Source organism: Euleptes europaea, chromosome 8 (genome assembly GCF_029931775.1).
Source record: "Euleptes europaea isolate rEulEur1 chromosome 8, rEulEur1.hap1, whole genome shotgun sequence".
Classification (NCBI taxonomy): Eukaryota; Metazoa; Chordata; class Lepidosauria; order Squamata; family Sphaerodactylidae; genus Euleptes; species Euleptes europaea.
In genome coordinates this window covers 64,706,673-64,721,920 of record NC_079319.1, presented here as the reverse complement: position 1 = coordinate 64,721,920, position 15,248 = coordinate 64,706,673, and positions in this window count along the sequence as shown.

Genomic DNA, 15,248 nt, shown 5'->3' with positions numbered 1-15,248 from the left:
TCTTACTATCGTAAGCACATTTTGGAAGGGTGCAGGAAGCAGAGGGAGAGGTCTATTTTATGCACTTCTGTTCATTGTTCACAGGTTTCAACTCCATGTATATGAAGAATATATTCCATGACTCTAGCCAAAATGTAAGACTACACAAGTGCAGAAAAATGTATCCAAGTGTTTGCATTAGATCTGTGCATCTTTATATTTTACCCAACCTTTTTCTCCTAGTACCTTAGAACGGCATACACTCTCCTCTTCTTTTTCTGTATAATACCAAACGTGAAGTAAGTTAGGCTATGAATGAATGATTTGTCCAAAGTTGTCCAGTTGGCTCTCCCCACCCCCCAAACAATGATTGAAGGATTTAGACCTGGGTCTCCCAAGCCCTAGACTGCCTTTTGAACTTCTATACCATATACTTCAATACCATGCCGCCCTGTACATTTGGTGGATATTGCTGGTAGTCTGGACTGTTTGGTATTGCTGTGTTATGAATGCTACCAGTGTACCAGTGTGGTGCAGTGATTAAGAGCGACAGAAATCTGGAGAACCAGGTTTGATTCCCCACTCCTCCACATACAGCCTGATGGATGACCTTTGGCTACTCACAGTTCACTTAGAACTCTCTCAGCCTCATCTACCTCACAAGGTGTCTGTTGTGAGGGGGGATTGGAAGGTGATTGTAAGCTGCTTTGAGACTCCTTATGGTAAAGAAAAGTGGGGTATAAAAACTATTCTTCTTATTATTCATCAAGTTCTGATCTCAAGTGAACAAATGCATAATATCTACAGAGTCAAACATAGGATGCATTCATACATTACAATAAACCACAGTTTCTTAAAATTGCACTTTATTGCACAGACCATGGTTCATCTACTGGAGATGCAATTATTTGTAAATACCTTCTGCTTGCCTCCTTTCTAACCATCGTGCAGAATCTCTGGATCCTAAACTCCCTTCTGCTGTCCAGTTGCTAGTATAACCTAACCTCATAAGCAGCCTGTATGCTATTGGTTGTCTGCAATCAATGGGCTAGGGAAAGATGGACAACCTTTAGGCAAGCTAAACTTGCTCAGAGTTCTTTGGGATGTTCTTGGCTAAGCCGATCTTAGCCACTGTTCCCCTTTTTGTCTATCCGCTTCATTACTTTCCTTAAACATTTTGAGTATGAAACAAAACAAACCCTTTATAGCCTGAATTTTCCCTTTGTCTCGGTATTTATATGCATTCCGTAACCTTGGGAAGCACATTATCACACCAGGATCCCATGCTGGATATAAAGGGGGATTAAAAGGGAAGCTCTCTTTATGGGGAGGAAAGTATGGCAGTAGGTGATTGTGAATTGCTTTTGCATGCAACCTAGTTTTGTGTGGAGCAATTTATATTTTGTGTTGATAAAGTGAATAAAAGTTTACGTCATAATAGCGGGAGATCTCCAGCCACCACCTGGAGGTTGGCAACCCTAACCACAGTCCTTTATGAGTCATCTGTACTGGGGGTGGGAGAAAGTGAGAAAAAACAGACATGAGGGGGATATACCCTGAGATCATCCAATGCAGCTGAATACTAATGAGATAGCAAGATTTTGCTGTTGCTCTGTGCATCTGAGTCTTTATCTAGGCAGCTGGGGTCGGCACTGCTACCAAATAAGCTGGGAGTTGTGAATTCAGGTGTAACATGAAATCACAGTTTGTACTAACTTCAGTGAATCAGCCAGATACAATCTGTAGTTTGGAATTCTAGTTTAACTTCCATCAACAAAGCACAGTTTGCTGTGCATCCGGCATTCAGTCATAATGATAAACTGGGGTTTAGCGAAATACCTGAATGCAGCTATAATTATTTTAAGAGCCACATTCCATTTTTGACTAACCTTCCTCAATAATATAAAAAGGCTTTGTGGTGAGTTTTTTTTTTTTTAGAATTATGTTTAGTTCAGTTAAGGTAATATTTAAATTGCCTTTCTTAGAACAAAAGGCAAACGGTAGATTAATGTTTTTAAGTAAGTGTTTTCTCAGCACAGTGTGACTCGAAAGAATTACTGTTTTCTTGTGGAGCTTAAAAATGTCACCATTTTATTATTCCTGCCAACTCATCAATCATATTCTGAGCTCCTGCAGTGGATAAGAGAAAAAGTGATCTCAGGGAGAGCAACAAACATCCGGTGTCCCTGATAAGAAACATGACATGATGTCTCAGATGTCAAAGCTAATTTACACAAAGGATGGTAACACCCCAGTGAAGAAAATCACAGCTATTGAAAGATGCCCTTTCCTTAGCAAGAAAAAAAAATCATTGCATAAACGCATGTTCCTGAAGCTTGCATTGCTTGAGCATAAATAGGGTTGCCAGCTTCAGGTTGGGAAATATCTGGAGAGGCTTAGGGAGGGGAGGGAATTCAATGCCGTAAGCCCAGTGGCCAAAGTGGCCATTTTCTCCAGATGAACTGATCTTTATCGGCTGGAGATCAGCTATAATAGCAGGAGATCTCCAGCTAGTACCTAGAGGTTGGCAACCCTAAGCATAAAACACACACACACCCACACAAACAAAAAAATCAGCTCTACAGTTATGGCTTGTGCATTTAGCTGCCACCTTAGAACCTGCCTAATGAACAAGAAATAGATAATGAATGAGATCATGCCTTGTCTGGAGCCTCACAGTCTCAATTTTTTAAAAATGAAAGTAATTAGTTCAAAAAGAGAATGGAAGAAAGCATGAATGACTCCCTATAACATTTGATGTATCTGTTCCAGCTTTTTTCTTCCCCCAGAGGGTTTATTATTCTCATCAAATCCAATTCAGAATGGATAATTTGCCCCTTCCTTTTAATATGGAAAACACAAAGGCTTAAGTTCCAACGTTGTTAGTCTTTAAGGTGCCAGTGGACTTCTGTTTTCCTTTGCAATCCCAAGATACACTTTTATGAAAGGAAAGCTCCATTAAATAAAGTGACATTTGCTTCTGGGTAGACCTGCTGAGGGTTGCTCCCACAGTTATATTTTAAACATGTTTAGTATCTATATTTCCTCTTCTGTTAAACCAAGACTATTAAAGAGAAATTCTGTTTCTCCCCCCTTCAATTATTTATTTGCAACTCCTCCTCCTTGAAGGGGAAGAGGGCTGATTAAAAATGGCCTGCCTTTCCAAATGGATGGATCTGATTGGATTACACAATGCTTTGGAGAGTTTGAAAGTCTAAATGACAACTTGACCTAAGCCTTGGTGGGGCACTAGTATGCTAGGATCCTTGGGGCAATAGACAGCACTGCTTCTGCTTTTGTGTCAGAAACTGGTTCCATGGTTTCCTATGAAGCTGGGAGAATGGAAGACGGTTAGAAGATGGCTTGAGCATTGTTGGAGAAAAAGGGCAAATCTGACAGGGCATGCTGTACAGAGCAAACTGGAAAGCCTATGGCACTGATAACATCCTCCAGGAACCTATCTTCCTCCAGCAAGAGAATCTGTGTAACTTCAGTGAAACTGGTTAAGAAAAAAAAAATAAGACCATTACAAATTGTTGTACAAGAGTACAATTGTCTGTTATTCCAATATAGTAATGAATTGTATGTTCATTTTGGAATTTATATGCTGCTTTTCTCCCTAATGTAAACCCAAAGCTGCTTACAACATTGTTCTTCCCTCCTCCAGTTTATCCTCACAGCAATAACCCTGAGAGGTAGGTGAGGCTGAGAGAGAGTGACTGGACCAAGGTCACTCAGAGAGCTTCCATGGCAGAGTGGGAATCTGAACTTCAATCTTCCACATCCTTGTGTGATACTTCGACCAGTTTACCACACTGGCTGTTAACGGTTGTTAGCTGGACTAATGACTATGGAGGCCTTCAGAAGCAATACATTATTACTGGAAAGGATTGTCTAGAATCCAATCCATTTGGTTTTCAAAATACCTCTGGTAAGTTTTCATTTGCTATTATTAATTATCATTTTATGACCCTATTTGACTTCTGGAACTGTGTCACATCTCTGGGTCTGGGGAAGAAGGGGTGGAACAGGGGCACTGCCTTAAGCATGCCAGCAGCACAGCAATGGGGCAGAAGGGAGGAGCAGATAGGAGGAAGGATGCCTAGTGCCCGTTCCTGATGGAGTAAAGCCCTAAAGGGCAAAGGTTTCCTTGAGAGAAAACACCTACTCAGGAGGAAGTAGTAAACTGTCAAAGTGGCAGGTTAACTGATCTCTGTCACCTGCTGGAGATTAGTTGTAATAGTGGGAGATCTCCAGCCACCACCTGGAGGTTGGCAACAATAGTTGGTAGAGACATGCGAAACACCCCCCACCCCAGGCCAGGAAGGTAGCATTCTTGGCTAAGGGGCAAAACTTGCCCAGGTTCAGTGGCCTAGCTACATCAGGTGTTAACCCTGCAAGAGGAGATGGTGACCAGAGTTAGAGTTATGGATGGCCTGGCAAAGGAACTCAGCTGGGAAAGCAAACCTAGAACCTGGGTGAAAGCTGGTGGAAATTATAATGAGTAAACCAGCTAGGCTACATAGTGGTTGTTAACCTTGGAAACTACTGACTGAAAGTGAGCTAAGCAATAAAAAGGCAACCTCTGCATTTCTTGGGTGTTGACTTGTCTTTGACAACACTGTTAAAAGATCAGACATCCCTGGTGGCTTTACAAGATATCATGAGCTGTTGACAGATTTGCTCCTAGTTACCTTTTTCTGCTGGTATAAAAATAGGTTTCCAAGGTTTCAGGTAATGAAGCATCAAAGAAGGAGGCTAGAGAATAAGAAGCAGAAAACTCTGACTAAGTCTGACTGAATGAATATTTGGTAACTTTGCTTTCCTGTCACTGTTGTATTCACTAAGGTGTCAGACTATGATCCTGGAAGACCTGGGTTTCAATCAATCAATATTGGTCAATTATTATGGTCATGGACTAGCAGAATAAAACATACATTAGCAGTGTTATATACATAAATACATATATAAAAAGTAAATATGTGTCACTAAACTCTATACCTCGGTAGACTCTGGCAGCTGCACAGAATCTGGCAACTCTATCTGAGGTTCTGGATTCAAGGTCAGGAGATCTGGGTTTGAAAACCCATGTCTACCATGGAAGCTTGCTAGGTTACTTTGGGGGCTTTCACTTACTGTCAGCCTGACCTACTTCACAGGGTAGGGTTGCCAACCTCTAGGTACTAACTGGAGATCTTATGGGAGGGGCCGTGGCTCAGTGGCTCAGTGGTACAGCATCTGCTTGGCATGCAGAAGGTCCCAGGTTCAATCCCCGGCATCACCAGTTAAAGGGACTAGGCAGGTAGGTGATGTGAAAGACCCCTATCTGAGACCCTGGAGAGCCACTGCCAGTCTGAGTAGACAATACTGACTTTGATGGACCAAGGGTCTGATTCAGTATAAGGCAGCTTCATGTGTTCATGTGCTATTACAACTGATCTCTAGTTCAACTGGAGAAATAGCTGCTTTGGCAATTGGACTCTATGGCATTGAAGTCCCTCCCCTTCCCAAACCTTGCCTTCCTCTGGCTCTGCCCCCAAACCTCCCGCTGGTGGCAAAGAGGGACCTGGCAACTCTACCCGTTGTTGCCACCTAGACTTTTCCTGAGATATTAGTAAATATGTAAAATGTTGGTCTTCTTATATGGTGATATATGGCCCAGTGGAGTTCAGTAACCTTTGCTAAAGTGGGTCAGTCCAAAGCACAGATAGTGTATCCTACTGCATAAGTTTCTATAGAAATCCTTGCTATTCTGGTTAAAGGCCCTGAAACTGTTCAATTAATCTGTGGTTCAAAGGCTTATGCATAAAAGTACATGACTTCTTTTTTAATTTATCACAAGCTGCCCGTGAGCATATGCTTTCCTCTTAAGTGGTGTAGCCTATTGGATCTCTGTGAGAAAACATGTCACCTCTGACTGGCAGAGTCAATAGTAGAAAGGTCCATTGTCCATTGTGATTCTGACTTAATAATAAGAGTAACAAAGACCCAGAGTGACATCAGAAGATCAACCAGTTCCTTTAGCAGCTACTCTCACCACAAATGCATTACATGCTGAAATCATACTACAAAAGCAGCATGATGCATTGAAGTACTTGTAAAAAACAATTAAAGGTAATTGTTGAAGAGTTCTTTGTGAGCAACAACCAGAAGCAATAATTTTCAATGCTACCTTTGTTAAGCAATAGTTCCTTTGCCTGAGTTCTGTGAATTTTACCAGTTGTGAAATCTCTTGCAAGACAGGCAGGATCAGTAGATCGAACAAAGATAAGTCCCAGAATAGAGAATTGCAGAATGATGCTTATATTTGAAATAGACTGTGTGGTATAGTGGGTAGAGTGTTGGACCCAGGTTTGAATCCTTCCCCACTCTGCCGTAGAAGCTTGTTGCTGACCTTGAGCCAGTCATTTACTCTCAGGCTAACCTACCTCTCAGAGGTGTTGCTGTGAGGATCAAATGGGAGAAAGATGGTGTAAGCTTCTTTGGTCCTTATTGGGGAGAAAAGGTCTGCTAGCAATATACAAATAAATAAATCTGACCATATATAAACAGACAATCCCTCAGCTAGGATGAACATATCATGTTAAGGTTAAAATAACTTAAGGTCCTTGTGCTGGATCCTATGAAGTTTGGGAATTAGGAGAAACTGCCTACATCTTCCTCTTCTACTTCTGTTGGCACAAGGTGCTTTGGTGCAAGAGCATCATAGATTTTTCCTGGTGTTCCAGTTTCATTGCAGCCCTCCATGAGGGTCTTGCAATGTCCAGCATTGCTTGAAGAGGTCTCAGGGGACGGTTAGAGGAAGGAGAAGACAGGACACTTCTGCATCTGCTGTGAGTGTCTTCTGCTTGTACTTCATAGGAACCAACTCTTCAAGTGAATAAATGAAAAAAATATTATATGATTTTATGGGCAAGCTGTTCCTGTTGTTTTTCCAGGGATATAATCAAATCATGTTACTGATTAGAAAGAGTAAGTTGTAGCCAGGATGTGCTCCACCTACAGTTCTGATTTGCTTCACCTAAGAATTTATTTTGAGCTGTCTTAAATTTTGGCATGATTGTATGTCAAAAACCTCCAATCCAGGGGGCTCTTATTATGGGTCGGGCAGTATTCAAAATTTACAAAACACCTGGGGTACAAATCCTTATACCTCAAGAGGGTAGCTGCCACCAGTCCCTTTCTCTAGCCCAACCAACCAGAAGCCAAGGGAGAAACTTCTAACCTTCCTAGCCTTAACAAAAGAAAGTCACCCCCGCAGTGTGACTTTCACCCCCGCGGTGTGACATCAATTAATTATCTGTTAGGTGTGGCCCTTTGGTCAAGGTACTGAAATCAGATTGAAGCCACCTGAAGACATAAAAACCCCACACAAATATAAGTAAGGCATTTATTAAAATTGTGCAAGAATATTTATATGAGAACAAAAAACAATTTAGGCATTTACAATAACAAATCCTAGAGCAAGCAGGCACTAAACAGCCAAGCACTAATTCAAGAAGATATAAAATTCACAGTTCAAGACGCTATCCATCAAAAGGTCCCCTCTGTTTAGAGTTGACAGCATGTCCAGGCCCCTTAGTAAAAATCAGGAAGTCCAAAAGTAGACCATGGAACCATGGCATAGGATCCAAAAACAAAATTGAATTGGCAATGCAATTCAATTATGCCCAAAAAATAAAAATGCTGAGTTGGCCTGAGCTTGGTGAGAGCTCTTGACCCATCAGATCTTTGGCTGATGATCTCAATTAATTGCATCAGCTTGTTGCTGACCAGGTGATGGAAAGAGCCATAATGAGTTAAAAGTGGGTTGTCTTTTCTGCAGCTAAAAACCTCCCATTCTCTCCCATGTGACAGACCTTAATTTCTTTGTTAATTGAGTGGAATGTCAGTCTTCCACACCATGGAATCATAGGGTTGGAAGGGACCACCAGGGTCATCTAGTCCAACCCCCTGCACAATGTAGGAGATTCACAACTACCTTCCCCCCACAGCCTCAGTGACCCCTATCCATGCCCAGAAGATGACCAAGATGCCCTCCCTCTCATCATCTGCTTAAGGTCATAGAATCAGTATTGCTGGTAGATGGCCACCTGGAGTTCTTATCTCCATTGCCAATGGTTACAGCTTGCTAAAGTCCAAGCAATGACAGTGCATTTTTTTCCTCCTCATGAACTTTTTACCGTGTAGGCCCAGAAGAGCCAAATTCAGAGAACTAAGGTTTGAAACAATCAGAACAAGAAACTTAGTGGGCTCAGTTTCTTGACGCAGCTCACTTTAAAAGAATGAAAGTTAACTTCTAGAATAGGAAAATTTCTGGTTAATAAAAAATGGTAGCTTGCACCCCCCCCCTCTAAAAAGTGTTTGTGGTCCCCTGACCCACTGGACTAAACTGAAGCTGTCATACTTTGGTCACATTATGAGAAGACAAGAGTCACTGGAAAAGACAGTCATGCTAGGAAAAGTTGAGGCAGCAGGAAAAGAGGAAGACCCAACAAGAGATGGATTGACTCTATAAAGGAAGCCACAGCCTTCAGTTTGCAAGATCTGAGCAAAGCTGTCAAGGATAGGATGTTTTGGAGGACATTGATTCATAGGGTTGCCATGAGTCGGAAGCGACTTAAAACACACACAAGATGTTCATTAGAAGCAGCCTCTGGCCATAAAAAACATTATTCAACATACAAATCATATACATTTTTGTTTCAGTTTCATTGTTAGCTGCCTTGAGAATCATAGTTATCTAAGCATCTGACACTGATAATTCACTAAACTGCACTGGGCTTTGCAACAGAGCAGACAAAAATCACTGATCTTCATTCATTTCTTTGAATCCCCACCTAAAAATATGGTACTCCTGCCTAAGGAGGACCTCTGGCCTGGCATCAACCCTGACCTGAAGGAGAAACTCCAGGGGTCCGCAGCAATTTGTTTCTTGTGTTTACAGAAGGTTTTGTAGTGAGTAAAAAGGGCTCCTGGCAAAGTTATTAGCATGCAGCTAAAACTCGCTCCACACAACAAGCAATGGAGTTTATGCTGCTGGGTCTTAGGCGTGCCTCAGGAGACCTGAACAATCCCCGGCAGCAAATAACACTATCAAACAAAGCCCCAGCAGTGTGCTGAATTTGACCTGGAAAAGAAACACCAGAGTAAAAAAATAAATAGTTCATTGTTTGTGACTAACCTTTCAAGTTAGACAGCTGCTGTAGCAATTCCCAGGATAGGAGTAGGAGCTGCCAGAAATGCATTCCAAACACTTAGTAGATAGAAATATAGTCTTATGACTTCTGGTGTGAAAAAAAGGCATTGCATTATAGGTGCAGCCTTTTTGCAAGAATCGGGGAAACCTTGAGTTGTCTGACAGACACTGAAAACACAATCGTGGGAACATGTATATGGAAAGGGAAAATGGCATGTTCGTGTACTCTGAATTTCTTGGTTTTGTCATGACTGCATTCATTGGAGTATATGGGCCTTACAGATAGGTTTGCCAATTTCCAGGTACTAGCTGGAAATCTCCTGCTATTACAACTGATTTCCAGCCAATAGAGAACAGTTCACCTGGAGAAAATGGCCACTTTGGCAGTGGACTCTATGGCATTGAAGTCCCTCTCCTCCCCAAACCCTGCCCTCCTTAGGCTCTGCCCCCAAAACCTTCTGCCAGTGGTGAAGAGGGACCTGGCAACCCTAATTACAGAGCTCTGTGGACAGTCAATCAGGAGATTAGGCCTTAGGTGTCATGGTCAAACACCTGCAAGCAGACCCTGTAACAAAGTTCATGGGAATGGCATTACACAAAAGGTGCAATTATTGTAAACCTGTAATACCTACTGATTCCTTAGTAGTATGAGGAAAAGAAAGACCAGATGGGCGGAGTTGACACAGCAGTCTTTATTAGGTCAATGCAGTGAGTATGTATGCTTTTTTAAACAAATGAACTATTTTAACCTCGCTAAAACTTTGGTCATTTATGCTTGGTACTTTCACTCATGTTTGCCCCCGGTCTGTCTCAGTTGTTCCTTGGAGTTATGCATGACTTTTCCACCCATTAGAGATGACCTTGCTCCCAGCCCTCGCAATGCCTGGGTTTTCTCATTCCTCTGTTAACCTGACTCTTCCATCATCCCCATGCATTAGGCAAAGTGCGGGGCATGCAAGCTTGGTTTCTCTCTCAGCCAATTACAAAGCAGCATGTCCAGAGGCGGGGACTGAAATACTTCCTGCTTCCTCTGAGCTCTTTCTGAGCAGAAGAAAATCTTTTAAAAACCGAGGCTTGGATTTGTCCCCCGCCCCTTCCTTTCAGAATGCTCCATTTTTTATGTAGCAATTGGGTTGGGGGGGGTATTTTCTCTCACAGTGAGCACTGTGAAGTAAGCCAATTACAAACCTGCATTTAAAAGTCCAGGACTTGATTTGAGCTTGGAGACTGCTGGTGCATAGATTCCCAACAGGAAAGTGTGGGTCCAGCAAGCAATGAATCTCAGGTAAAACTCCCATGCATAAATGACCTTTGACTGTTTAAGAAAATATAGTGTAGCTCTTAGAGTATATTTTCAGTTCTTTGTGTAAGTTTGTGAGTGGCACAGTAGTTTAGTTATCTATTACCTTAGGGGAGTATTGCTCCAAACATGCAGAAGCATTTGGCGGGCAATTGACCACCATAACTGGGCAGTAGGGAACCCTATCCCCTGCCCCAATGTGCTCATGTAACAACTAATAGTTTGTTTGATGCTGCTCAGTGCCAAGGGCATCCCCTTTACAACCCACTTTGTCTTGCAAATGGTTAGTTGTTTAGGAAAGTATAGTGTCCAGATCACGCAAAGTGATGGTATCACTTTACTCTGCTCTGGTTAGACCTCAACTAGAGTACTGTGTTCAGTTTTGGGCACCACAATTTAAGAAAGATGTAGACAAGCTGGAACGTGTCCAGAGAAGGGCAACAAAGATGGTGAGGGGTCTGGAGACCAAGTCTTATGAGGAAAGGTTGAAGGAGCTGGGTATGTTTAACCTGAAGAGGAGAAGACTGAGAGGGGATATGATAACCATGTTCAAGTACTTGAAGGGCTGTCATATAGAGGAGGGTGCCGAGTTGTTTTCTGTTGCTCAAGAAGGTCGGACCAGAACCAATGGGTTGAAATTAAATCAAAAGAGTTTCCGTCTAGACATTAGGAAGAATTTTCTAACAGTTAGAGCGGTTCCTCAGTGGAACAGACTTCCTCGGGAGGTGGTAAGCTCTCCTTCCCTGGAGGTTTTTAAGAAGAGGTTAGATGGCCATCTGCCAGCAACGCTGATTCTGTGACCTTAGGCAGATGATGAGAGGGAGGGCATCTTGGCCATCTTCTGGTCACTAGGGATGTGGAGGGGGGAGGTAGTTGTGAATTTCCTGCATTATGCAGGGGGTTGGACTTGATGGCCCTGGTGGTTCCTTCCAACTCTATGGTTCTATGAAAGGCCCTTCATCATTAGATCATATGTGTTTTAGTAATCTTTCCTGTTCCTTCCAGCCCTAGGTGTAGCCTAATGAGTCAAAAGACTAGGCCTAGTTATAGTATCTCCCTGGATCAGCATACAGTGGCAGAACTAGGACTCCCCATACACCCAATTTAAGGGAAACCCCAAAAATTCCTGCTTGTCCTCACAGCAACCAGTTAGTTAGGTTAGATAGGCCAACAACACAAGGCAAATGCCTGTGCTGGAAAGGAGAAGACTGCTTATCAGCAGTTTCCTGTAGCCTTCTCCTTGAATGAGTTATTTGCCCAGTTTCATCATTTGAATTATATAGGCTGGCAGAATGGCATTTTAGGCTTAATGAGAATCATGAATAAGCTCGTATGTACACATCAGCCAATCTGAAAAATAAAGAGAACCTGAGATGTATAATTGAATATTATCTTATTGATCCTTCTCTTATTGTTATTGTACGTTTTAGTATGGAATCTTTTTAGTCTGCCTACACTCAAACTGTATCCAACCTGAACTGAACAGGTTTTAAGAAGATCCATATATGTGCCAGGGAAGTTGTGATTAGCTGGGTTCCAAATGTTTCTGCATATCTTTAAACTCTTATATTTGTCCCTCCTAATTTTGTTAAGCAAACTACCGTACTCTGTTTATGGAAAAGTTCTATGGAAATAAGAGTGAGCCAATCAATTTAATACCCTGAGTTGTAAAATGTATCAAGGGAGCAATCCTAAGCAAGTCTGCTCATAAGTAAGTCCCATTCAGTGGGACTTATTCCTGGGAAAGTCATCCTTGGGATTTCAGCCACACACTACAGTTTTGTTCTGTGATCCTTTGAGGCATGTGTATGTGGGGAGGGGGGGGAAATCTTAATCACTTGTAAATGTTCTTTTACTTTGGAGATTTTAGCTCATCCCAAATGTCTTATAAAGTTGCTAAGTTTTGCCTGCAGGGCAGGAAGATGTGAAAGCAGCTGATAATTGTGTGAGAGAGGAGATTTTTTTATTCTTCGTTGTTCCCCTTTCAGCTGATGTATGTTACACTGTATGTATGTATGTATTTTAACCATTTTATTAATTTTCTGGAGCTGATTTTGTATCGGAATAAATGACGATGATTTATGGCTTTGGAGATCAGATGCTTCATTTTACACACTTCACACTTCTCCCAGCTCAAGTTGACAACATGCTTCCTTACATTCACCTCTCACTTTCTCCTAGAGCAAATGACTTTTCCACTACACATTTTTCGAATTAGAAATGCTATCAGATTGACTCAGTATGAGATGGAGATGTGGATTTGCAAAGTCAACAAATGGCAACGAGTCAGCAATGGATTTCCAGTCACTTAACAAAAATTGGAACTGATGGGTAATGTTATAAAAAAAGACATCTCTGAAACCTTAACTGGTGTGACTTAGATTTTAGATCGAAAATGGTTGATCTGATGATCAGCTTATGAGTGTATTGCTGAGTTCATCCCTGGGAAAATATTATCTTTCACTTCCAGCTTTTTGAAATCCTATCATATAATTTCTGCTCAAAACTAGCCATATGTCTATGCCTGTTATGCAGTTTCTGTTTGCTTATATCAAATCACTGCAAAGGACTTAGGGGTGGGAATGAAACAGCTAGTGATGTACAAAAACAAAAGCCTTGTAATAGCTTTTATTAAGACTAACCATTAATAAAAGGTAATACATGTCCTTTTAACTTTGCTATAGACCATCATGGCTCCCTACTTTTTTGCTAATTATGTATGCTTCATTTTGCAGGGATGGGACTATGTGCTATCTACCATTTTATAGTAATAAACACAGGCACTTTATGTAGTATGCCAAATATATTCTGATATCCTTCATCCCCCCCCAATTACAATAAGTCAAAACCTAAAGATTCACCCCTAAATAATGTTTGACGGCAATTTGATATTAACTTTGGCTGAAAGAGATTTTAAAGATATACCCATTCAATAATGGGATGTTGCATCAGGTTCTTTGATGCATAAAAATGTCTTAATAATTCTAATCATGATGCCAATGCTTAGGTGGCTTCATAATTCTTCTAGACCAGAATTTGTTTTAAAATCAGCATTTATGCTCTTACATTCACAGAATACAAGAGGTTGGCTGGTTACTAGTGCTGAGAAGGGAGCTAATGATCAGCTCCAGGAGTCATTGTGATTTATTTTGGTCTTTATGCAAACTGTTGACTGTCATCTAAGATTTTTTTTTGGTAAGCATGCTTTGCAATGATCACATGAGAATTTATTATATTCTTGTCAATCAGACAGTCAAATATGCAAATCTAGGCTGAACATAGACTCCCAGAGGGGCTTTGAAACTTCAGCTAACATATTCAAAACTTTCCTAGAAGCAATTAGATTTATGAGTGGGATGAAGTAAAAAAACTGCTAATTTATCCGATGTATTTTTGAATAGCCCATTCCTAAAAGTTTTCTCTGGTTCTTTTCCGCAGCCTTTCCTTTTCTGAAAAAAAATAAAAAATAAAAATTCTCGTTCTTCTTGTAGAATGCCAAAGAGGAAGGCTTCCCCGCGTTCACTATGACCTGTCCAAATGCATACATAACAGCTCTGACATATTCAACTGCTCAGTTTAAGCATTTAAGTGTGACTGCCTGTCAGACTCTTCAACTTAAGTCAAACGCTGTTCTTCTCCCACACACCTTCAGAAAGAGGTGGATGAAAAAGAAATGAAGCCAACATCATTTCTTCTAGTAAGGCAGTTCTGGATAGCTGAACATACAGTGTGTGTGTGGGGGGGAAGGGGGAACAACATGATCCCTTTCTTCCCACAATGCTAGAAGAAGAAGAGTTGTTTTTATATGCCGACTTTCTCTGCCACTTAAGGGAGAATCAAACTGGCTTACAATCACCTTCCATTCCCCTAACCACAACAGACACCCTGCGAGGTAGGTGGGGCTGAGAGAGAATGACTTGCCCAAGGTCACCCAGCTGGCTTCGGGTGTAGGAGTGGGGAAACAAATCCAGTTCACCAGATTAGCCTCCGCCGCTCATGTGGAGGAGTGGGGAATCAAACCCGGTTCTCCAGATCAGACTTCACCGCTCCAAACCACCGTTCTTAACTACTACACCACGCTGGTTTGGGATACACTACGCTGGTGTAGTGGGTTTGGGATTTTTACTATTTGAGGGGCCTGTTAAACAAGTGTTTTTAATGAGCACATAACTTCTGCTCCAACAATATTTGTTTTCTAGCTGTCCTCCATAGAGGATAGCTGGCTTGTTTTGGTTTCTCCTATTTAATTCTCCATGCCACATTAGGCTAAGCAATAGTGATCTTCCTCAGACTACCCAGTGAACAAATTTCATGTTCAAGTATGAAGGGATCTGAACTATTCCCCAGATGACCCAGTGAACAAATTTCATGCTCAAGTAGGGAGGGATCAGAAGTATTTGAAGCTTTTTACACCACATTCAATACTTGAATGTACATACTGGCTGTGTGGAAGATAGGTGCTGTGCCAGTGAATTTGCAATTCTTTGACTACATTGAGATTGTGCTTACACTATGATTTGAGCTCAGCCTTTCCCACCTGAATACTGATGAGTATTCATCTTATTTCAGGTTTACTGAAAAAAATTCACGCCCAATAAACCCGAACCCGAAATTTACTGATTTTTTTGCACACCCCGAATGTCCACTATCTAGAGCTCATTACCCTCTCTAGCCTTTACTCTCCTTCTCCCCTCATTACTTCAGGTTTCTCCTTTCATCCTCTCTCGTCTCCCAAGTTCTGCTCCCCTTCATTCACTTCCTTCCATTTGC